We start from the raw sequence: 26989 nt of genomic DNA, 5'->3' as shown, positions 1-26989 counted from the left end.
GAATCAAAATTTCCGGAAAAATCAATTTTTAAACCCCAATATCTCTGTAATGCATCGTCCGATTTTTAAAAGGCTTTCAGTGTTAGATTCAGTTTAATAAGCTCTACAAAACACATATTCATTTTTGATTTAATCAGAAAATTCATTTTTTCGAAAAATTTGTTTCACTTCCGGTTTCGACCGGAAGTAACAGATTTTCATTTCCAGCCTTATTACAGAGGTAAATCGACCAAATCATAACCATTGAAAATTTCAGGCCTCTATCTTAAAACGTTTTTGAGAAACGCCGCGGACAAAATCACTTTTTGAAAATTTTAAAAATGACGTTACGTCAAAACGGAAGTGACATTGTCGAGGAAACTTTAACATCTTTGAGCTATAATAGTTTCACATTATCTCTGAAAGTTTCATTAAAATCGGTTGGAAACTTTTGGAGTTATAAAGCCGAGAAGGAGTCAGAAAAAAAAAGAAAAAGTATAATAATAATAAAAAGAAACCGAAGAATAACAAGAGGGTCTTCCGTTGAAAACGGAAGACCCTAACTAGAGCAAAGCTCGTTGCAAAGCAACGAGTGGGTCTTCCGTTAATGTCCAGAGAAAAGCTAGAAGTACCTGTAAGAAGCAGAGTTCTTAAGCCAAGAACAAGAGTAACTAAAACAATAAGAAAAAAATCGAATTATTCTTGGTACGACTTAACAAAATCCGAATGATTTAAAGTATGACTGAACAAAAACCTTGCCGATTTTAAGAATGTCTTAATAAAATAAACCCGAATGTGTTCATGTACGACTTGACACGATTATTTTTGGTACGAATTAATTTTACATTTAACTTCACGCTATTTTTTAAACCAAGAACGCGGAATCATAATTTCCGGAAAAATCAAATTTTAAATCCCAATTTCTCTGTAGTGCATGGTCCGATTTTATAACGAATTTCAGCGTTAGATTAAGATAAAAAAAAGTTCTTTGTTTTTGCTAAATGAAGGATATCAAATTATCGCTTAGAAAAAAGTTATCATAAAAAGACTTACTAGCCCTTTTAGCCCCTAATTGGAGGGGTCAGCCCTTTTTTCTTTTTATCAAATAAAAGGTCTCACAAAAACATATTTTGTTCACATGTATTCACGAATTGTTTAACGTTTTCGAGATATCTGAACAGCTGTGTTTTAGGGGCCGACCCTTTAAATCCTTACCGGGCCACCAACAAAAAATGTTTAGTTGCCATATTGTTAAGAACATTATTTTTAACATTTTGTGTTCTACATTGCGTTTAAAGATATTTCTCCTTTTTCAGATATTATTTATGATCAAAGTTTTGAACTTCTGGCCCCTTGAAACCCCTAATTACGACTTAGCTATGGTACTGTAAAGATAAACAGCTGTACAGTGAACATTTTTCCTTCTATAATTAATAAAAAAAATTTGTTCAGTAAAGAGTTATTGTTAGAAGATTTTAGAGCCCTTTTGGTCCCTAAGTTTAGGGGCCAGCCCCTTTTCCTTGATATCAAATTAAAGGTCTTGCAAATATAAATATATTTTGTTCACCAAGTGTTCACAAAGTGTTAACCGTTCTCGAGATATCTGTACAAATGTGTTTTAGGGGCCGACCCTTAAACTCCTTAATGGGGCCATCAAGAAAAAATTTAAGGTGGCATAATGTACAGTGAACATTTTTGCTTCTATAATTAATAACAAATTTTTGTTCAGTAAAGAGTAATTGTTAGAAGATTTTAGAGCCCTCTTGGTCCCTAATTTAGGGGCCAGCCCCTTTTCCTTGATATCAAATTGAAGGTCTTGCAAATATAAATATATTTTGTTCACCAAGTGTTCACAAAGTGTTAACCGTTCTCGAGATATCTGTACAAATGTGTTTTAGGGGCCGACCCTTAAACTCCTTAATGGGGCCATCAAGAAAAAATTTAAGGTGGCATAATGTACAGAACATTATTTTGAGCAATTTTTGTCCTACATTGCCTTTCAAAATGTTTCTCCTTTTTCCGATATAAATGATCAAAGTTTTGAACTTTTGGCCCCTTGAAACCCCTAATTACGTAATATATGACTTAGCTATGGTACTGTATAGATAAACAGTTGTACAATGAACATTTTTGCTTCTATGATTGATTACAAATTATTGTTCAGTAAAAGGTTATTGTAAGAAGACTTTAGAGCCCTCTTGGCCCCTAATTTGAGGGGCCAGCCCCATTTCCTTGATATCAAATTAAAGGTCTTGTAAAAATAAACGTCTTTTCTATCACATTGTTTAACAAAATATGTATAGATCAAAAGATATTTCAGAAAATGTTCAAAAATTTCGTGGAAAAATTTGGTGCTTATTTTCAGAATCAGGCGAGCTTCAAGGCCTTGCACAATTTTCCTAAGTGAAGGCAATGGGGTACATCTGCATACATTTATCTACAATCCATGAAAATTTCAAGCTTCTATCTTGATTAGTTTCGGAGGAGATGCGTGGACAAAATGACCCTTAAAAATTTACAAAATCGTCAATTTCTGACACCGGAAGTGACGTCATAAGTTCAAATTTTAGTAACCCCGAGTATTTACAATACCAAACAAGTTCTGAAAATTTCGTGGAAATCGGTTTTTGAGATATAAGCCACAAAAAAAGTCAGAGGAAGAATAATAATAATGAAAAAGAATCCGAAGAAAAACAATAGGGTCTTCCGTTGGAAACGGAAGACCCTAATAATAATAAAAGGAAACAATAGAATAACAAGAGGGTCTTCCGTTGGAAACGGAAGACCCTAATAATAACTAGACACGATCTCGTTGCGAGCAACGAGGAGGTCTTCCGTCCGATTTTTAGAATAGGAAATGACCTTGCCTTTTATCTTCATCAACGAAACATATCAGAAAATGCAGATGGATGAAGGCGATGGATGAAGGATTATACACCCCATTTGGATCCCTAATTTAGGGACCAGCCCCATTTCATTTCTTATCAAATAAGAGGTCTTTTGATTTCGATATATTTCGATCAAGAACACTAACAGATTTCTAATTTTTTTACACAAAATTTTGTGTAAAAAGTTTAGAAATCTGTTAGTGTTCTTGATTTATCTGGAAGAGATCCTGGGAACGGATAACAAACAAGTTTTGTTGCAGATTGTTAACCACATTTTTAAGCGTTTTTTGTTCAATATTGCTTCTTAAAATTGATTTTTTTTAAATTTTGGGACGTTGATGATATGTTCGGACTTTTGGCTCCTTAAAATCCCTTATTACATAACATAGGAGTAACAAATTTTTAATGTATAGGTACATAACATTTCGATTAACATAATTGCTTCTCTAATGTATTGCAAAATATTTCACAATTAAAAGTTATGATTAAAAGACTTTAGAGCCTTAAATTATCGACCCCTAATTGAAGGACCAGTCCCTTTTTCTTGATGTGAAAAGAAAGCTCTTCTCATTTTAAACACATTTTGTTAAACAAGAGTTTAGAAAATATGGACCGTTCAAGAGATATCTGGAGAAGATCATTTTAGGGGCCGACCTTTCTAACTCATTTTAGGAAGTGATTAAGAAAAAAAGTTATAGTTACATATTGTTGAGTACTGCTTTTCAAAAATTTTCTATATTTTGAGATATTACTTAATTAGAAGATTAAAATGTCAGACGTACATCTGGCCCCTTAAAATCCCTAATTAAGAAACATAAGAGTAAACAATTTTCATGTATAGGTACATAACATTTCGATTAAAATGTCAGACGTACATCTGGCCCCTTAAAATCCCTAATTAAGAAACATAAGAGTAAACAATTTTCATGTGTAGGTACATAACATTTCGATTAACATAATTGCTTCCGTAATGTATTACAAATTATTTCACAATGAAAAGTTATGATTAAAAGACTTTAGAACTCTATCGACCCCTAATTTGAATAGCCAGTACCTTTTTCTTGATATAGAAAGAAAGCTCTTGTCATTTCAAACACATTTTGTTCAACTAGTATGTAGAAATTAATATGTACCGTTCTCGAGATATCTGGAAGAGATTGTTTTAGGGGCCGACCCTTTAACTCCTTTTAGAGACCGGATAACAAAAACATTATGGTTGCAAATTGTTAACGACATTATTTGGAGCATCTTTTGTTCAACATTGTTATTTAAAATTTCTCTCCATTTTCAGATATATAAGATCAAAATTTCGGACTGCTAGCCCCTTAAAATCCCTAAATACGTAACAAAGGAGTAAACAATTGTCATGTATAGGTACATAACGTTACGATGAACAAAATTGCTTTTATAAAGTATTACAAAATATTTCACATTAAAAAGATATTATTAGAATACTTTACAGCCCTTTTGGCCCTTAATTTAAAGGGCCAGCCCCTTTTCCATGATGTCAAATGAAAGTTCTTGACTTTTTAAAGTTGTTTTGTTATATAAGTCTTAACAAAATACTTTTGCAAAAAAAGATATTAAAAGAAAACCACAAAAAAATCATGACGCTTTTTATCTCAATTTTTAAGCTCAGGCGAGCGTCGGTGTTTTTTGTCACAGAACAATGAAAATGCTTCTGTCATATCCACAATCATAGATCTACAAACCCTGAAAATTTGAATCAAATATCTGTTTTCGTTTAGGAGAAAATCACCGGACAAGCCGACCCTCTAAAAATCGTAAAAACGTCAATATCTCTAAAACGGAAGTGACGTCATCAATATAAAAAATTTCCAACAAGGTTCAGATCAATATGTGTTAGTTCTGAAAGTTTCATCAAAATCAGTCAAGCCGTTCCCGAGAACTCGCGTGCACAAAAATGCGTAAGAAAAAAAAAGAAGAATAATAATAAGGGAAACAGAAACAAAGCAATAACAAGAAGGTCTTCCGTTGGAATCGGAAGACCTTAATAACTAGAGCAAAGCTCGTTGCAAAGCAACGAGTGGGTCTTCCGTTAATGTCGGAAGTAAAGCTGGAAGTTCCTGTAAGAAGCAGAGCTCTTTAACCAACAACAAGAGTAATTAAAATAAGATGAAAAAATCGAATTATTCCTGGTACGACTTAACAAAATCCGAATGATTTTAAGTACGACTTAACAAAAACCTTTCCGATTTCAAGAACGACTTAACAAAAAAAAATCCGAATGTGTTACTGTACGACTTAACAATTATTTTGGTACGAGTTAATTTTACTTTGAACATTAATTTTACTTTGAACATTACGCTATTTTTTAAACCAAGGACGCGGAATCAAAATTTCCGGAAAAATCAATTTTTAAACCCTGATATCTCTGTTATGCATCGTCCGATTTGAAAACGGCTTTCAGTGTTAGATTCAGTTTAATAAGCTCTACAAAACAGATATTCATTTTTGATTTTATCAGAAAACTCATTTTTTCGAAAAATTTGTTTCACTTCCGTTTTCGACCGGAAGTGACAGATTTTCATTTCCAGCCTTATTACAGAGGTAAATCGACCAAATCATAACCATTGAAAATTTCAAGCCTCTATCTTAAAGCGTTTTTGAGAAACGCCGCGGACAAAATGACTTTTTGAAATTTTTAAAAATGACGTTACGTCAAAACGGAAGTGAGGTTGTCGAGAAAACTTTAACATCTTTGAGGTATAATAGTTTCACATTATCTCTGTAAGTTTCATTAAAATCAGTTGGAAACTTTTTGAGTTATAAAGCCGAGAAGGAGTCAGAAAAAAAAAGAAAAAGTATAATAATAATAACTAGAGCAAAGCTCGTTGCAAAGCAACGAGTAGGTCTTCCGTTAATGTTGGAAGTAAAGCTGGAAGTTCCTGTAAGAAGCAGAGCTCTTAAACCAATAACAAGAGTAACTGAAATAAAAAGATGAAAAAAATCGAATATTCCTGGTACGACTTAACAAAATACGAATGATTTTAAGTACGACTTAACAAAAACCTTTCCGATTTCAAGAACGACTTAACCAAAAAAAATCCAAATGTGTTCAAGTACGACTTAACAATTATTTTTAGTACGAGTTAATTTTACTTTGAACATTACGCTATTTTTTAAACCAAGGACGCGGAATCAAAATTTCCGGAAAAATCAATTTTAAAACCCCGATATCTCTGTAATGCATCGTCCGATTTTAAAACGGCTTTCAGTGTTAGATTCAGCTTAATAAGGTCTACAAAACACATATTCATTTTTGATTTGATCAGAAAATTTATTTTTTCAAAAAATTTGTTTCACTTCCGGTTTCGACCGGAAGTAACCGATTTTCATTTCGAGCCTTATTACAGAGGTAAATCGACCAAGTCATAAGCATTGAAAATTTCAAGCCTCTATCTTAAAGCGTTTTTGAAAAACGCCGCGGACAAAATGACTTTTTGAAAATTTTAAAAATGACGTAACGTTAAAACGGAAGTGACATTTTCAAAAAAACTTTGAGGTATTATAATTGCACATAATCTCTAAAAGTTTCATTAAAATCGGTTGTAAACTTTTTGAGTTATAAAGCCGAAAAGGAGTCAGAAAAAAAAATAAAAAGAACTAGAGCAAAGCTCGTTGCAAAGCAACGAGTGGGCCTTCCGTTAATGTAGGAAGCAAAGCTTGAAGTTCCTGTAAGAAGCAGAGCTTTTAAACCAATAACAAGAGTAAATTAAATAAAAAGATGAAAAAAATCGAATTATTCCTGGTACGACTTAACAAATCCCGAATGATTTTAAGTACGAATTAACAAAAACCTTTTCGATTTCAAGAACGACTTAACAAAAACAATTCGAATGTGTTCAAGTACGACTAAACAATTATTTTTGGTACGAGCTAATTTAACTTTTAACTTTATGCTATTTTTTAAACCAATAACGTGGAATCAAAATTTCCGGAAAAATCAATTTTTAAACCCCAATATCTCTGTAATGAATCATCCGATTTAAAAATGGTTTTCAGTTTTAGATTCAGCTTATTTAGCTCTACAAAATACATATACGTTTTTTATTCGATCAAAAAAGTCAAATTTTCGAAAAATTTGATTTACTTCCGGTTTCGACCGGAAGTGACGAATTTTCATTTCCAGCCTTATTACAGAGGCAAAACGATCAATATATAAGCTCGAAAAATTTCAACTTTCTATCTTATATCGTTTTTGAAAAAAGCCGCGGACAAAATGACTTTTTGAAATTTTTAAAAATGACGTAACGTAAAAACGGAAGTGACGTTGCTATAGAAACTTAAACATCTTTGAGCCATTATAATTTCACATTATCTCTGAAAGTTTCATAAAAATCGGTCAAAAACTTTTTGAGTTATGAAGCCGAAAAGAAGTCAGAAAAAAAAAGAAAAAGTATAATAACTAGAGCAAAGCTCGTTGCAAAGCAACGAGTGGGTCTTCCGTTATTGTCGGAAGTAAAGATGGAAGTTCCTGTAAGAAGCAGAGCTCTTAAACCATTAACAAGAGTAACTAAAATAAAAAGATGAAAAAATCGAATTATTCCTGGTACGACTTAACAAAATCCGAATGATTTTAAGTACGACTTAACAAACACCTTTCTGATTTCAAGAACGACTAAACAAAAAAAAAATCCGAATTGTTCAAGTACGACTTAACAATTATTTTTGGTACGAGTTAATTTTACTTTGAACATTACGCTATTTTTTAAACCAAATACACGGAAACAAAATTTCCGGAAAAATCAATTTTTAAACCCCGATATCTCTTTAATGAACCGTCCGATTTTAAAACGGCTTTCAGTGTTAGATTCAGCTTGATAAGCTCTATAAAACACATATTCATTTTTGATTTGATCAGAAAATTCATTTTTTCGAAAAATTTGTTTCACTTCCGGTTTCGACCGGAAGTGACAGATTTTTATTTCGAGCCTTATTACAGAGGTAAATCGACCAAATCATAACCATTGAAAATTTCAAGCCTCTATCTTGAAGCGTTTTGGAGAAAAGTCCGGGACAAAATGACTTTTTGAAATTTTTAAAAATGACGTCACGTCAAAAAGGAGGTGAGGTTCTCTTCAAAATTTTAACATTCTTAAGGGACGCCAACTTGCAAAAATCTCTGAAAATTTCATCAAAATCGGTTAAAAACCTTTTGAGTTATGAAGCAAAAAAGGAGTCAGAAGAAAAGAAAAAGAATAATAATAATAATAATAAAAAGAAACCGAAGAATAACAAGAGGGTCTTCCGTTGAAAACGGAAGACCCTAATAAAAAGAAACCGAAGAATAACAAGAGGGTCTACCGTTGAAAACGGAAGACCCTAACTAGACACGATCTCGTTGCGAGCAACGAGGAGGTCTTCCGTCCGATTTTTAGAAGGTGAAATGACGTCATCGACTTTAATTTTCGACAACAAAACATGATATGGAAAAAGGGGTGAAGTACTAATGCTTTTCTGTAATGCTTTTTATAAGTTCTCTAACGTTGGTATTTTAAATACCTGCATTTCTTCCAATTGAAATAGAAAAGCTTAAATTATTTTACCTCTGGCCCCTAATATCCCTAGTTAGGTAACGCATGAGAAAATCATTATATTGTTGGGATATATAAACGTATTATACATAAAGTCTGTCCCAAGATATTTTTGCCACACATTTTCTCAAATTATTCGACATTTGTAAATATCTCTTGATTCAGACGAGGTTCATTCGATAGTATGAAAAAATCCCAAGACTTCCCTTTTGTAACGCCCCCTTCTAGCTTGTCAGGTTTCAATACACGGCTGAAAAAAGAAAGTCTACGGGGATTTTGCATTGCATCAGCCATTATAAAGCCCGGATGACAACGTTGAAAAATTGTGCTAGATATTCCGTGAGACTTCCGAATTGAGAAGAGATGTAAACATTTCCCATCATTAATATCCGTAGGAAATCTGTTTTCGATCCTGTGAATGTTTACACGAAGGAAAAATAGTAATTTCTTAATGAAGTTTGACCCCCTAAAACGTTAGTACCTAATTACGTAACACATGATAAAATCAATAGATTTCTTGGATACATAACAGTTGAGATCGACACAAAATTTAAAATTTTGATTAATTCATGTGATTTTGAATGACCACAGTTGTGAATGGAATTGTAGATCATTTTGGAGAATAAGCGGGTATTGAACATAATTAATGCACATGATCAAGCATACTAGTATGACAAATAAAGTGTCTTACACATGTAAATCTTAATGTTAAAGCTGCTTGATCCAATTTTCAATAAAATAATTGTACGATTTTAAACGATGGTTATGCTAAGTACTTGTATGTGTGCAATAATATACGTTGCAGTAGTTTTCCCGGTCAATTAAGCCATATTTCAATGAAAAAATTATGTAAATGTTAAAACTCGTTGAATCCGGATGTTGGGTATTACGGCATGCTGCCCAATCTGGCGGCATTATTCAGCCCCCTGACATTTTCCCATCATTTTTGTTTAAAAAAATTGTGCAATCCGGATCTTGTCTATTCTGTAAACCGGCGAAATGAAAAAACATTATGCTTATAATTAGTGAGAGTTATCTCCCTTAGTCCGTCTACTTATCAATCGGTCGGCCTTCTGCGAGATATTTTAAATGCTCAATTATCGACCAATTTTTTTGTCGTTGCTATTGATTTAAATAACTGTAAATATAGATCAAAACTAGCAAATCATTTCAGTTAATACCGTAAAGTCTTGTTATGAATTGCAAAAATTAGATAATTAGATTATAGTTCACCCCATTTTTTAAGGCCGTGATTCAGGATACTGTGAGAGTAAGACTGCCGATATTGTTTGTTATTCCCGTTGTATGGCTACACGTACTGAGTTGCATATTATTCTGTCAAAATGCTCAATTTTTAGAATTAAAATTCTCATTATATTAATATTTATCCATTGTTTCCCTGCATCATAACAGTTCTCGCCATCAGGTGTTTCAGCCACCTGTTGACTTGATAATGTTTTGTTTAACAATTTACGGTTAAGCGCATGCATTTTTCAGGTAGATTGGATGCTTGAAAAATTATCAATAACGATGATTTGATTCAAAAACTATTTCAATCGTATGTATTCCGTTATGGATTTATTGTTTAAAAAAAAAAATTTTAAATGAAAATTGGTACCGTATAAATAAGATCGATGAAATCTAATATATTTCAGAACAATTTAAAATTTTACAAGGATACACGGTCAGGACCTACTGCATTAAATACTTAAATTAATTTGCAACAATGTCCTCTAAACCGGATGTTGCCTAATCCGGCCATTTTTTTCAGAACCACCCTCCGCCGGATTAGACAATTTTTGGTGTATCCACAAAATATTCGACATAAAAGGGTTTTGCGTTATTTCGCCTCGTGATTAAACTGGCCCCTTACGTCGAAGCTAGTATGATTGTATTACGACTTTGACATCTGTCTTTTTTTAAATAATCTATTATAACATATGAAATATCCAGCATGACTATTTAAACAAAAATAAAGCAGTGTACATTTGTTCATTAGTAGTTTTTATGTTTACGTTGTTTATAATCATTTCAAAACATGCAGGATGAATAAACCCAATCATTCGAAGGATGAAACCCAACGGTTTTCTTTTTTAAACATTCCGATGATGTATTTTGGGGGGGGGGGGGGGGGGTTGTATGCCCAAAATTTATTTTTATTTACTTTGAATATTTCTAACGTTGAAGGAAGAGCAATTCCGTGAAAATACATCTGTAACTTTTTAAGATCATTCATTTGGTTTGCAAGGAAAATTATTTGATAATGTAATAGCCGACAAATCGGAAGATGCAGCTTAAAGAAATTTCTCAACTTATTATACCTCGAAACGTTATTTCAAATCAGGCACCAAACAATAAAGAGAAATCGAAATAATCGACGGATATAAATGTTAAAGTATTCTTATGATAAAAATTTGTATTATTGGCAAACATGAATTAATAATTTTTTATCTCCTACAAGATATAATCGCACCTATGTTTTGTATCCATCTCCTTTAAACTCTTTTTAGCCAAACCTGTCAAAATTCGTGGTCGTTTCACCCTCTTGTTGTAAACCCCGCTGAAATGTTCACCATCGATTCGCTGTTGAACGAAAGACTCGACTAGAAAAACTTGCTGCATGGGCCGTCTAACATTACTAGTTTTAATGATGAATTCAAAAACTTATAGATTTCAAAAAGTGTCATTTTTTGTTTAGTTACATGAACATTGCCATTCATGCACATACAACTTGTACAAAATAAGTTATATGTTATTCAACCGGTGTTTGAAATTTAAGACCGTTCTTGAAATATTTGGGTGAGAAATTTTAGGGGTCATCCTTTCATCTTTTTATCGGACCCGTGTAACAAAATTTGAGCCATTTCCGAATAAATGTGTGCACAAAAATCGTTAATAAAAGAAAGCAGGTAACGGGAGTTTTTAACAGGGGAGCAGGGAGTGCTTTAAAATTCATATTTACTTGTATTAATTTACCTTGTAAAATTATCAATCATAGGCATTAGTTAACTGCTATTGCCTGATTGGCGAATTTGATTTGCCTATTGACTCCATGACATCTACAATTTCGCTTAGTTAAACGTAAACATTTTTAAATATATATATATATAAGCATGTACTCCAATCAGGTGCTGTACTTTACAGAACGTTAAAAATTTACGCGATTGCCGAGCGCTTCTTTTTTGGGAAAAATAGTCCTAAACAGACAGCAAATACATAATACAGCATACAGACGTTTTTATTAATATATATATAATTTATGTATCAAATATTTAAGTGTGCTTCAATATACAAATTTTAAAGCCAATTCTTTTTTTAACCATGTGTTCTCTACTCGATTTTCAACTGTCCGAATACAATCAAAATCAAAATCAAAAATAAAATTTGATTAATAAATTAATAAAATCAGCAATTAGTATGCTTTTTAATGAATCTGACAACCATTGAGAAGAGGTTATACCAATATTGTGACCCTTATTATTTACGGCCTAAATGTAAATAATACTTCAACTTCTTTAAAAATGGTTAGTTTTATCGTGCCCGCACCTACCGAACGCTTTTTAAATATATTTCAACTTTTACTTACTACATCCTGCTGAACTCTCTCTCTCTCTCTCTCTCTCTCTCTCTCTCTCTCTCTCTCTCTCTCTCTCTCTCTCTCATAACTTAAAAAATTCTAATACTTTGTTAGAAAAATGAAGAATCACATTATCATAGATTACAGATACGTATGTGAATATCGCCTATATTTTGTTGAAATTGGTAGTGTAATGCATTTAATTCTCAGCAGCAAAATGTCACAAATAAACACAGATGAATTTATTTACATTTCAAATCGTACGACTGTAAAACGTATTATATTCATTGATGGCAGTTTTTTCCTTTATTTTACGAACTATGATTTAAATCAATGGTTTGATGCATCGTTGACCGATATCATTGGAAATGAAAATAACAACGAATCAATGAGCATTGAAATGTGTGATAACGTATAAACACGAGAAGCATGTGTCCTACAGCGAATCGGCTGTCCACTAGCGCGGCTTCTCCTCGGCCCGTGTTATGAAAATGTACACTTACTCAGCGTGGTGGGTTTGAAATGTTTGCAGTTTGATAACTAAATTTTATTTTCCAACAATAAAACTATTTCATGACATAGACAAGATCACAAAGAACGCCTGTTTTTCAATGACAGTCATACAAACCATTTTTTTTTTAATTACGAGAGCAAAACAGCAATACATCGTAGGTAATGGTATAATCTTTTTCCATTTACTCTGTAATATCGTTTAAATCTAAATTCTTTTTGTTCGCAGCAAAATAAATAAACCCGTGTGTGCATTTCAGCAAGGCGCATATCTTGTGTATTGGATAACGGCCGGTAGACCGCTCGCTAGTCCAGCCGCGACCCATTTCCTCGGCCGCCGGCAAGGATCGGATACGTATAATTGTTTACATACATGAGGCTCGGAATACAGCTAGCTAGATTTTAAATGCGACTCAAATACATTGCATAGAAGTAATTCTTTTACCCATAATGTGTTTCCTTAGCAAAGGATTAAACTGTTTCAACACTTTCCGAATGCAAGCTAGTACACTGTCTGTGGTAGTAGGTAAAGGTATAATCTTTTTTATTTCCTATTAAAATCACTAAAATCGGAAGTTTAGTGTTTGCAGCTACATATAAAAACCCATGTGTGCATTACAGCAAGACGCAAATATTGTGTATTGGATAACGGCAGACCCGCTCGCTATAGCTAGTCTAGTCGTGACCTATTTCCTCGGCTGCGGACAAGGGTGGATACGCAACTGTTCACATACACAGCTCGGAATACAGCTAGATTTTAAATGCGACTCAAATCCATTGCATAGAAACAGTTCTTTTATCCATAATGTGTTTCACTAGAAAATAACTAAAATGTTTCCGTATGTAAACTGGTACCCTTTATGTCAGTTATGCGCACAAATACCCTGTTTATTTGCCAAATAAAACACAAATACATGGTAACAAGTCTGGCTTTTTTCACTCATATTACGCAATACCCGAACAAAATATTATTGTTACGACATTAATAAGATCATAATGAACAACTTTTGCAGCGACAGCCATATCGAAATCTTAACCATTTTTGAGTTATAAAGTGAAAACTTTGAATTGTTCTAGGCCCTTAATTTGAGGGGCCAGCCCCTTTTTTGAGGTGTCAAACAAAAGATCTTGTAGATATAATTTTTTTTTCTTCTATATGTCTTAACAAAATATTTTTGAGAAAAAAGATAATCTAAGAAAACCAGGCAAAATCACAACACTTTTTTAATCTCATTTTTTTAGCCCTACCGAGCTTTAGCGCCTTTTGTGCCTGAAAATTGTTAATGCCTTATTACATATCTACAATCTTTTGTCTATCATTCCTGAAATTTTGAACTAAATATCTTTTGTAGTTTTTGATAACTCTCTTGGACAAGCCGACACTCTGAAAATCAAGAAAACGTCTATATTTCAAAAACGGAAATGACGTCATCAACCAAAAACATTTCCGATCAAGTTTAAACTAATGTCAGTAAGATCTGAAAATTTTATTGAAATCGATCAAACAGTTTCCGAGTAATCGCTGACACAAAATCGGTAAGAAAAAAAAAGGAGAAGAATGAGAAAAAAAAACCGAAGAAAAACAATAAGGTCTTCCGTTGGAAACGGAAGACCTTAATAATAATAATAATAGAAAGAAACCGAAGAATAACTAGAGCAAAGCTCGTTGCAAAGCAACGAGTGGGTCTTCCGTTCATGTCGGAAGTAAAGCTGGAAGTTCCTGTAAGAAGCAGAACTCTTAAACCAATAACAAGAGAAACTAAAATAAAAAGATTTAAAAAATCGAATTTTTCCTGGTACGACTTAACAAATCCGAATGATTTTAAGTACGACTTAACAAAAACCTTTCCGATTTCAAGAACGACTTAACCAAAAAAAATCCGAATGTGTTACAGTACGACTTAACAATTAATTTTTAGGTACAAGTTAATTTAACCAAGTACTTGATACTACTTTCTTAACCAAATAAGCGGAATCAAAATTTCCGGAAAAATCAATTTTTAAAGCCAAATTTCTCTGTAATGCATTGTCCGATTTTTAAACGGTTTTCAGTGTTAGGTTCAACTTAAAATGCTCTACAAAACACATATTCGTTTTTGATTCGATCAAAAAAATCAATTTTTCGAAAAATTAAAATCACTTCCGGTTTCTACCGGAAGTGACCAAAAAATTTTTTTTGTAAAAATGCCATAAGTAAATCCGCAGATTTACAATCACAGAGAATTTCAAGTCTTTATAAACAACTGTTTAGGAGAAAAGTCCTGGACAAAATCACTTTTTGAAAATTTTTAAAATGACGTAACTAGAAAACGGAAGTGACTGAATGACTGAAAGTTTAAAAGCTTCAAGGGACAAGTATTTAACATAATCCCTGAAAATTTCTTGCAAATCGGTTGAAAAGTTTTTGAGATATAAAGCAAAAAAGAAGTCAGAAGGAAAAACAAGAAGAATAATAATAACTAGAGCAAAGCTCGTTGCAAAGCAACGAGTGGGTCTTCCGTTAATGTCGGAAGTAAAGCTGGAAGTTCCTGTAAGAAGCAGAGCTCATAAACCGATAACAAGAGTAACTAAAATAAAAAGATGAATAAAATCGAATATTCCTGGTACGACTTAACAAAATCCGAATGATTTTAAGTACGACTTAACAAAACCCTTCCTGATTTCAAGAACGACTTAACAAAAAAAATCCGAATGTGTTCAAGTACGACTTAACAATTATTTTTGGTACGAGTTAACTTTAATTCGAACATTACGCTATTTTTTAAACCAAGGACGCGGAAACAAAATTTCCGGAAAAATCAATTTTTAAACCCCGATATCTCTGTAATGCATTGTCCGATTTTAAAACGGATTTCAGTGTTAGATTCAGCTTGATAAGCTCTATTAAACACATATTCATTTTTGATTTGATCAGAAAATTCATTTTTTCGAAAAATTTGTTTCACTTCCGATTTCGACCGGAAGTGACATATTTTTATTTACAGCCTTATTGCACATGTAAATTGCCAAATTCATAACCACAGAGAATTTCAAGACTCTATCTTAAAGTGTTTTTGAGAAATGTCGCGGACAAAATGACTTTTTTTTAAGTTTAAAAATGACGTAACGTCAAAACGGAATTGACGTTCTTATGGAAACTTTAACATCTTTGAGGCATCATAATTGCACATAATCCTTGAAAGTTTCCTTCAAATAATTTGAAAACTTTTTGAGTTATGAAGCCGAAAAGGAGTCAGAAAAAAAAGAAAAAGAAAAAAAATAATAATAACTAGAGCAAAGCTCGTTGCAAAGCAACGAGTGGGTCTTCCGTTAATGTCAAGAGTAAAGCTTGATGTTCCTGCAGGAAGCAGAGTGTTTAAATCAATAACAAGAGCAACTTAAACTAAAACATTAAAAAAATCGAATAATTCTTGGTACGACTTAACAAAATACGAATGATACTTTGTACGAATTTACAAAAACCTTAACCATTCTAAGAACGACTGAACAAAAAAAATTCCGAAGGTATCAAAGTACTTAACAAAAATCGAATTATTTTTGGCACGAGTTATTTAACTTTGAACTTTACGCTATTTTTGAAACCAAAAACGCAGAATCAAAATTTCCGAAAAATCAATTTTTAAACCACGATATCTGTTATGCATCGTCTGATTTAAAAACGGATTTTAGTTTTGTACTCATCATAAAAATTACCAAAAGTTACATATGTTTAATTATTACTATTGAAAAACATGAAAAACTAAAACAAGAGACAAATGGGCCACATCGCTCACCTGAGGAACAATAGGTATGATAAAATTAGCTTAATGGAGTCCCAATACAAACTATCTGGACACTGTACAATAATACATGTAGATCCTGTATAAATAAAATCCATTTCCCCCTGGATACTCTAATGTATATATAATCATTTGTCCCTTTTGGATGATTTTATAGTCATATCACATGTTGAGTATTGCATTTCTCAAAAAGATCCTTAACAATAGTTTATATATGGGATATAAACTTACATCAAACTCTTAACCTTCTTGTGAGGCCAAAGAACTTAACAATTATAAAGAATCATCTGGCTAATTAGTTTCTGAGAAGAAGATTTTTAAATATTTACTCTATATATTCCTATGTTAAACTTTGACCCCCCCCCCCCACCCATTGTGGCTCAAACCTACCCCCGGTATCATGATTTTCGTAACTTTGTATCTGCACTACCTGAGGATGCTTTCACATAAGTTTCAGCTTTCCTGGCTGATTAGTTTCTGAGAAAAAGATTTTTAAAGATTTTCTCTATATTCCTATGTAAAAATCCATTCCCCCATTGTGACCCCACCATACCACCTGGGACTATGATTTGAACAAACTTGAATCTACACTACCTGAGGATGCCTCCACACAAGTTTAAGCTTTTCAGGCCGAATAGTTTTTTAGAAGAAGATTTTTGAAAAATACCAACAAGTTTTCAATAATTCTCAATTATCTCCCCTTTAAAGAGGGCGTGGCCCTTCATTTGAACAAACTTGAATCCCCTTCACCTAGTGGAGCTTAGTGCCAAATTTGGTTGAAATCTGCCCAGTGGTTCTTGAGAAGAAGATGAAAATATGAAAAGTTTACAACAACGACAACGACAAATTGTGATCAGAAAAGCTCACTTAAGCCTTTGGCTCAGGTGAGCTAAAAACAAAATGAAGGAAACATAATTGCATACTTTTATTGAAAACAAATTTTCATAGCTAACAATTGTAAATTACTTTAAACAGCCATAATTTTGTTTGTTATAATTTCTTATCAAACACAAACCACAACAAGGCATGATGCTTTCTTAAAGTTCCATTACAGAACCTGTTCATGAATTATCCGATTAATAATTTGAATTACTGGTAAATAGTCTGTAGAACACATTAAGGAATATGCATGTGGGTAGAGGTGACAGGTTAACCTCAAGAGCTCAAAAGAATCAACAGGTAAAAACCACGTGGCCACCAATAGCTGAAATTAAAAAAATCAATAAGCTGTGTTAATACATGTACCGGTACTTATAATAGCTGTGTTTACATTAACATATGCATAGTATTTCTGAAAAAAAAATACACTGACCATGCAGTGTAATTAGTATGACATATCCCGATACGTGACATTAGATGGCACTGGACAGTTTTTTTAATACATTCCATTGTAGCCTGGGGACGTGTGTCTTCGGAACCCTGTAACTAGAATTTCCTCAGTTCCCATTCAGCACAAATACCTTTAATTCACTCTTTATAAGGCCAATCACCAATTTCGGAAGAAAATTACTAGTCAAAACCTGTAAAATTTTCTACATATTGGTTTTTATGAGATTTTGACCCTTCCATATTTTGCTAATTTTTCATGATTTTTCAGCTTTTTATACCTCCCCCAGCCAATTCCCTGGAAAGGGTTGACCTTCCGTACCATGTGCATGTTGCTCCATCACATGTCAGAAACTTACCGGTGTATAGTTTATAATGCCCCATCCTTCTACTTTTCGTGTTATTTACCCTCCCGTCTGTAACTTGCATTTTCACTGTCTAAAGTCAACACAACAGTCATAGCCGCAGGTTTCGCATTTTACTTCTGAATCTCATGTACCTAACATAAGGGGCCTACATATTGAATATCAATTTCAACAAGAGACATCCCTCTAACTAATGATAATCATTAGAAATCATTTCATGAATTTTAGCAACACTTATAAGCCTACTAGTACAGCAACTCTCAATTTTACAAAAATATTGACGGGTACTTTATCCGAAACTGTCCCTTGCAACCTTTTACTTACACTAACATTCTTTGAAAAGTCATCTTGTCTTAAACTTACAAAGCTTATGCTATTCCGAGAAAAAGTATACCTCATTTTGCCAATTCCATTAAGGATTAAGAAAAATATGGCCATTTAAGTGAACCCAGCATTTCCACTTTCCTCTATTTAACACAGATTCATAGGGCTCTCCATAAATAAAGTATCTTTACCTAATCTTATAGAGGTCAACTGTTGTTCAACCTCCCTAAATAAGAAACCTTATTAAAAACTTCATACATATACATGATATTATCATGACAAAAGCATGACATCACTTAGAAATATCCTTACATGTATACCCTCCTCCTATTTTTTGATTTTCCTAAGAAGCATTAGTTTGAACACTTTAACCAAATATTATGAAACTTATGGCAATTCCCTTGTGTCATTTCTCACAAATATTTGAAAACAACCATCACTGATATTGAAAATTGATCTTTTCTTGATAAATGGATGAAATGTAACATTTTTTTTCACAAAAAGACATGCTGCCATACATGTGATTTCTTGTTTTCATGAAACAGTAAGCTTATAATCATATTTAGTGAATATCTTATTTATTCTGGTTTCTAGTCTCTTGTTAACTTTGCTAAAATAGTAACACCTACAAGTGTGATGTCTGCTCTTAATTAAAATGAAATTCAAACACAACCGGGCACCTGGGGACGGATGAGAATTCCATGATAAATGTTCAAATTTTACATGTTTTCCAACATTTTTGATGCATATATACAATAAAAGGGTAAAAATATGTTGTATCTGGATCATTTCGAGAGTAATTATTATAGCAGATGTTATTTCAAGGTCAAATGTACATTTACTTATCAAACATGTAATGGTAAAGGAGACAATTTATTTGAAAGAGGGGGTGGCTTTTTGAATTCTGTAAATATATCTAAAATATCACTTTTGGATAGGAAGGAGCAAAAACTTGAGTTTTTTGACATATTGTATATTTTGATAACTGTATTTGTCTACGTGTGAATTTTATTTGAAAGAAAAATATGCTGTTTTAAAAAAATTGAGTTATATAAGTCAAATTGCTTAATGTTATTTCATGAAATCAAACAGCAAAATTGCTGCAAATTTATAATATAAATAATTCAATTGATCAAAACTCTTTTACAGTATTAATTCTTATCTCGGTAATTAACTTAAGCCTATTAATTGTTATCAGGGTATGAAATGCCTACTCTCTAAGCCAATTTACTCTAGTGGTGGTCATTCTACACATTTAAAAGGGAGTTACTTCCCTTGTATATTATAGCTAAAAAATCATGTAATGACATATATTACCAACAAAATCATCCATTTTCCCCCAAAAAAACTACTTTTGGTGCAAAATCCACTAAAAATTACAGTTAAATGAGAAATCTGAAAATACCGTGTAGTCTTGAAACTTACACTAACATTCTCTGAAAAGTCATCTTGTCTTAAACTTACAAAGCTTATGCTATTCCGAGAAAAAGTATACCTCATTTTGTCAAATCCATTAAGGATTAAGAAAAATATGGCCTATTAAGTGAACCCAGCATTTCCACTTTCCTCTATTTAACACAGATTCATAGGGCTCTCCATAAATAAAGCATCTTTACCTAATCTTTTAGAGGTCAACTGTTGTTCAACCTTCCTAAATAAGAAACCTTATTCAAAACTACATACATATACATGATATTATCATGACAAAAGCATCACATCACTTAGAAATACCCTTACATGTATACCATCCCCCTATTTTTTTGATTTTCCTAAGAAGCATTAGTTTGAACACTTTAACCAAATATTATGAAATTTAAATGCTTCTATTCTGATCAATTGAATTTTTAAGCAGCGTGAAATTAAAACCATCGCAATTGATATTTTAGTAAAAATTATGAAATTTTAACACAGTGGAATAAAAACGACTTACAGTATTTCATCCGAACAGCCTCAAAGTATAATTTTCTGCTATACCATTTTTTATTAAATGAATTCTACTGGGTTTTTTTTGCAAAGAAATTTAGCGAGGATTTTTTTCTCTTTTCTTATCAATGACAGGTTTTAAAAACAATATTATGTTTAGCATGTATAAAATTCCATAAACAATTTTACAAAGCTTTGGATTTTAGTTGCACAATGAAAAAATGAGGGATTGCACGATAATTCATGCTCATTTTGAAATTTAAAGCATTGTTGATTTCTTTTCCTAGATAGAGATATGCACAAAATGATGTTGCTCTGTGATGCTTTGCCAAGATTAAAAGCATGAGAGAGAGAGAGAGAGAGAGAGAGATCGAGATCGAGATCTGAGGCACATGTAGTAAACATTATTACATACATTTGTCTTACTGTAAAAATTGTTTACAATGTAGATGTGTTCTGCATGTAAAGTTTACCTAAAATGAATCAATAAAATTCAATATATATAAAAGATAAACTAATCTCAAAGAATTTACAATGGTTCTGCGAAATAATCAAATCTTGAGAAGAATGTTTTATAGATATCAGGGAACATTAACCTAAAATCTGAACTTAAAGTTCTTTTCATCTTGCACTCTGTTCTACATGCTCTTTCACAGGCGATAATCATATATAACGGCGAGCCAGACAAAAGTTCTAATTTTAATTAGACTGAATATTTACCATGTCAAATATATTTATTTAATCAAGCACAAGCCTGTCTGAGTTCTTTAATTCATTAATTAAGTGGAGGTGATATGGTAAAGATCTGCTATATTCAAATATTTAGGGTAAAGTTATCATCATGCAAACATGCACTCTAATTACAACATTCTACTCTTGTGTGCCTTTGGACCCCCACCCTTTTTAATTGCACCGTTTTACAGTGTGTGGTGTGTTGTTCAATACAAAATAAGACATACATATACATAATATATAAATAGAAATTCAAAAGAGTAGTGAGCAAAACATACACATGAAAATACATTGGACAGATAATATCCCGAGATTTCTCTGACTCAAATACCCGCTTTTATATTGTTACGCACGCCAAAAGCGGAGGTTAGAGTCAGAGGAATGTCGGATTAGATTGAAAAGTGCACAAACACTTTCAAAAGAAAAAGTCAATACGACATATCCTGTATTGAAACATACCTTTATAATTTGTCATACGTTAGTTGAGCTGAAATTTCCACTATCGCCGTCTTGCAGGCCTTTCTTCTAACAAACCGCTATCAGCTGTTGTTCGCAGTCAAAACATGGCGAGTTGACATGGTGAATCGCAGTGGCGGATACAGGATTTGTAGTTAGGGGGGGCGTGGATAAAATTATTGAGGCAGGGGGTCTGGGGGCCGCCTTGAGGCCCCCCGTGGGTCCAGGGCTTGGCCCTGGTGGGGGCCCAGGGGGCGAAGCCCCCGGAAGCTCCTGGGTTTTCGTGTATTTTGAAGGTAAAACCAGGCTCAAAATAGTGGTATTTTTTCAGTTATGTACACTTTACACAAAAGTCTATTAGGCCTACATATATATAACAATTTGACACATATTGTTACTTATACCTAATACATGTATTGGATTAAAACCAAAATATTTTTAGGCATTTACGAACTCCCAAAATTAACCAGGTTATCAAAGTTACAACATTCTAATGACGTTACGGTATCAGACCCCCTATTAGTTGTTAAAAATATCTGATGCATCAAATCTTCAATATTCTTATATTAAAATAGTCTATTTACCTAGAAAAAAATTCAAAAAATATACAGTTATTAAGAAATTTCTGCTTGCATCGCAATATGGAAATGACAGCGCAGTCTACACTTGAAACAAAACTGCTGGGATTTCCAGTTGATTCTTGGTCGAAGCCCCAAGTTCAGGGCCCTGGGGAATTAGATGCAGCCACCATAATGAAATGACCAACACTGCTTGTTTTAAACACAGTTTAATTGGTTTGTTATCAGAACCTGTCAACATGCATTAGGATTAGATGTTTATAGATGTTTATAGAGCAGCAGAATTACAGTCAGCATAGCACAGCTAGTGTATCAATGAGGTGTAATATTGAGTCAGGCATAATTATAAATAAAGTGAAACACAAAATGCTAACTTTTCTATGTAAAGTTTATCAAATCATCTACAGTCATGCATACTTTGAAAATTTTAGGGGGGGCGTGCGCCCTCCACGCCCCCCTTTAAATCCGCCAGTGAATCGTACGATAATTATTTCGATTAAAGCTAATAAGACTAATAAAAACTAACAACGTAATTATCGACCGAATTAAAGAAATTATTTCAATAAACACTCTGATTAACTATATAAAAAAGGAGTTCGGTTTTATGACCTGTACGAAATCTTTTCAGCAGGAGTTACTTTAAGTGTGAATTTTACACTATTTTTTAAACCAATAACGAGGAATCAACATTTCCGGAAAAATAATATATTTAAACCCCGATATCTCTGCAATGCAGTATCCGATTTTAAAACTAATTTAAGTTTTGTATTTAGCTTTACAAACTATACACTATGCATATAATTTGATGTTTTTTATAAAGTTTTATGATCAGTACGAATTGTTACAGTAGAAGTTACTTTCAGCGTGAATTTTGCACTATTTTTGAAGCCAAGAACGCGGCATCAAAATTTCCGGGAAAATCAGTTTTTAAACCCCGATATCTCTGTAATGCATCCTCCGAATTTTAAACGGTTTTCAGCATTAGATTCAACTTAAAAAGCTCTACAAAATACGTATACGTTTTTTGTTTGATCAAAAAATTCAATTTTTCGAAAAATTTGATTCGCTTCCAGTTTCGACCGGAAGTGACGGATTTTTATCATATAGCCTCATTACAGAGGTAAATCGACCAAATCATAACCATTGAAAATTTCAAGCCTCCATCTTAAAGCGTTTTTGAGAAAACTCCCGGACAAAATGACTTTTTTAAAAATTAAAAAATGACGTAACGTCAAAACGGAAGTGACGTTGTCTTTAAAACTTTAACATCTGGGAGGGACGATAATTTGCTAAAATCTCCGGAAGTTTCATTGAAATCGGTTGAAAACTTTTTGAGTTATGAAGCAAAAAAGGAGTCAGAAAAAAAAGAAAAAGTATAATAATAATAAAAAGAAACCGAAGAAAAACAAAAGGGTCTTCCGTTGGAAAACGGAAGACCCTAAAAAGAAACCGAAGAATTACAAGAGGGTCTTCCGTTGGAAACGGAAGACCCTAATAAAAAAAAACAATAGAATAACAAGAGGGTCTTCCGTTGAAAACGGAAGACCCTGACAAGAGGGTCTTCCGTTGAAAACGGAAGACCCTAAAAAGAAACAATAGAATAACAAGAGGGTCTTCCGTTGGAAACGGAAGAGCCTAAAAAAAACAATAGAATAACAAGAGGGACTTCCGTTGAAAACGGAAGACCCTAATAAAAGGAAACCGAAGAAAAACAAGAGGGTCTTCCATTGGAAACGGAAGACCCTAATAAAAACATATACGCGACCTTTCTACGTTCTGTGTGAGTGGAAATGTATTTTTTCTTCTAATACAAATGAAATTAAATTTGATTCGTAAACATCCCTTTGTTTTAAACAATTCTATAATGTAAAATGGCTGGCACGGCACGTTTATAGGATCAAACTATGAGGACGGATAGCCTAAAAACCATCCGGTCAATTTCGTTTTTAATTTGGCAAAAAGTTTACTTATACGTTAACCTTCCATCGCTGAAAATTGAAAGAAAATCGTATGTTTGTAATTTTTTAAATATGAAATTGAAAATGAAAATCTTCATTTTCCTGTATAATCCTATATAGAATGTCGGTGACATATGACCAAAATTTGAGCGCGACAAACAGATAAACTATCCGGTCAATTTACTTTATATTTTGCACATAAGTTGACATTTCACTGTAAAAAAATTAAAGGAAATCATATGTTTGAAACATTCTCCCCCGAGACTCCTTACTGAAACTTCGAGTAAATGAAAAAACAGTCATTTTGAATGTACATGTCACAGTTTATGGGCCAGTGATTAGTGTAAGGTCGTTATATTGACAATGTACATGTCACAGTGTATGGGCCAGTAATTAGTGTAAGGTCGTTATATTGAATATGTACATGTCACAGTTGATGGGCCAGTAATTAGTTTAAGGTCGTTATATTGACAATGTACATGTCACAGTTGATGGGCCAGTAATTAGTGTAAGGTCGTTATATTGACAATGTACATGTCACAGTTGATGGGCCAGTAATTAGTTTAAAGTCGTTATATTGACAATGTACATGTCACAGTTGATGGGCCAGTAATTAGTTTAAGGTCGTTATATTGACAATGAACATGTCACAGTTGATGGGCCAGTAATTATTGTAAGGTCTTTATATTGACAATTTACATGTCACAGTTGATGGGCCAGTAATTAGTGTAAGGTCGTTATATTGACAATGCACATGTCACAGTTGATGGGCCAGTAATTAGTTTAAGGTGGTTATATTGACAATGTACATGTCACAGTTGATGGGCCAGTACTGAGTAATTAGTGTAAGGTCGTTATATTGACAATGCACATGTCACAGTTGATGGGCCAGTAATTAGTGTAAGGTCGTTATATTGACAATGTACATGTCACAGTTGATGGACCGGTGATTAGTGTAAGGTCGTTATATTGACAATGTACAGGTCACAGTTGATGGGCCAGTAATTAGTTTAAGGTGGTTATATTGACAATGTACATGTCACAGTTGATGGGCCAGTAATTAGTTTAAGGTCGTTATATTGACAATGTACATGTCACAGTTGATGGGCCAGTACTGAGTAATTAGTGTAAGGTCGTTATATTGACAATGCACATGTCACAGTTGATGGGCCAGTAATTAGTGTAAGGTGGTTATATTGACAATGTACATGTCACAGTTGATGGGCCAGTGATTAGTGTAAGGTCGTTATATTGACAATGTACAGGTCACAGTTGATGGGCCAGTAATTAGTTTAAGGTGGTTATATTGACAATGTACATGTCACAGTTGATGGGCCAGTAATTAGTGTAAGGTCGTTATATTGACAATGTTGAGCTTGTTCTGTGTTCCCACACATTGTTGTCAGGTCAGGGTTCAGGCATGTGAAGGGTGGAGGGAAACTGGTGCTTTTTCAATGTTATCTTGATTTATACCTGTTTTTCTATGAACTATTTCTGGGGTTGTGGGTTTTTTTTTCCACTTTGTCTCTGTCAATTTCATCATCAGTTGCATGTTTGTTGTCATTTTTTTGTGTCAGCCTTTGTTGTTTTGAAAATTGATTATAATCCCCCCCCCCAAAAAAAAAATAAAAATGAAGGAAATGACTTCTATGCTATGTTCTAACGCGCGTCATTCAATTTGTCTGCTCACCTGATGGCAGTTATCCACACGATGACGTCAAAAATAATTCATTCAATGCTATAAATATAGACACCTGGAAGTATTGATATATGGGTGGTACATTTATTCATCCCTTTAAATTTTAAAAGTTTTACAATATTTCCACGAGAATACATTTTTATATCTTGGAAATATAAAAATCCTAGAAACTATCCTATAGTAAGCGGGTTCCGAATTCATGACCTGCAGGTGTTCACCCATTGCACTATGGACCAATGATGGTCAAGTGTACTCAATAAGATACACGAGGTTGTACATGTATATATTCAAATCTATATGTTGAGCAAAAGTACGGGATCCCATGTAACCCCGTCACTGGGTGAAATGTTAATAAATGGTGGGAATTTAATTTAAACTTATCTAGCTAACTCTCATTTAATACTTTAAGATTAAATTGGAATAAGCTCAACTCATTTAAATTTTATGCCTCGATCATGCACTTGTCTTTATTGCATTGCTTTCTTTGTTTATTGAGCTATGATTTAGTTTGTCTAAAAAAAGTGTTGTCTAGCAAGAAGGACATTAATAATTTGTAATACCTAATTATTAAAAGAGTTAATTTCTGATTTGAAAAGTCCCCCAAAGTTATACTGAGATTATAACTCGTCATTCTTATACAAGAAACAGAACTCAAGGAATTAAACGAATCAAGTAAAAAGAATCCCAGGAATGTATCTATAGTTTATATAAATTGTTTTGAATCAATCGATTTCTTACAAATACACAATTTATAAAAGAAAAATAACAAACCATAATTATAACCCACATTAAAAGTAATTGGAAGTAAAAGTAAGTGAACGACTTTTGTAGATGACCATCTTCCACGGTCTGACGTAAATCCATTGTCCAGATCACGACCAGCCAAACTATGTACGTAATACAGTATTAAGAAAAAACATTAATACATATATAAACCATTTCGTCCTTAACTATTTACGTAATACTGTATTAAGAAAAAACATTAATACATATATAAACCATTTCGTCCTTAACTATGTACGTAATACAGTATTAAGAAAAAACATTAGTACATTATAAATGATTTCGTCCTTAACTATTTACGTAATACTGTAAAAAAAATCATTGATGTGCAAATATAAACACCAGTTATGAATCATAAAAATCAAGAATGTTTTCAAATATTTGCCATTTGCATTTACTCTGTTCGAATTTTCCCGCGTTTATTAATTTTTACTCTGTGTTACCTATGTTACTTTACAATATAACTTTTTTTTGGTAATTTTTCAATACCCCTTTTTTAGACAATCAATAAAAAGAAACCCTTTTCATATGATTTTGTTTTATTGTTTCCAGTA

At 32.9% G+C, this 26989-nt stretch overlaps 1 long non-coding RNA gene across 1 annotated transcript; it reads right to left on the bottom strand.

Moving 5' to 3' along the window:
- Positions 1-17201: 17201 nt before the first annotated feature.
- On the bottom strand, positions 17202-21540 carry LOC128171464 (uncharacterized). The gene is made up of 2 exons (XR_008242081.1): positions 21421-21540; positions 17202-17495 (listed from the first exon to the last, which is right to left on the bottom strand). It is a non-coding gene; the product is annotated as an uncharacterized LOC128171464 (long non-coding RNA).
- Positions 21541-26989: the final 5449 nt, after the last annotated feature.

Source organism: Crassostrea angulata, chromosome 2 (assembly GCF_025612915.1).
Source record: "Crassostrea angulata isolate pt1a10 chromosome 2, ASM2561291v2, whole genome shotgun sequence".
Classification (NCBI taxonomy): Eukaryota; Metazoa; Mollusca; class Bivalvia; order Ostreida; family Ostreidae; genus Magallana; species Magallana angulata.
The sequence above is the reverse complement of the archived record's forward strand: the minus strand, read 5'-3'. Positions and strand labels throughout refer to the sequence as shown.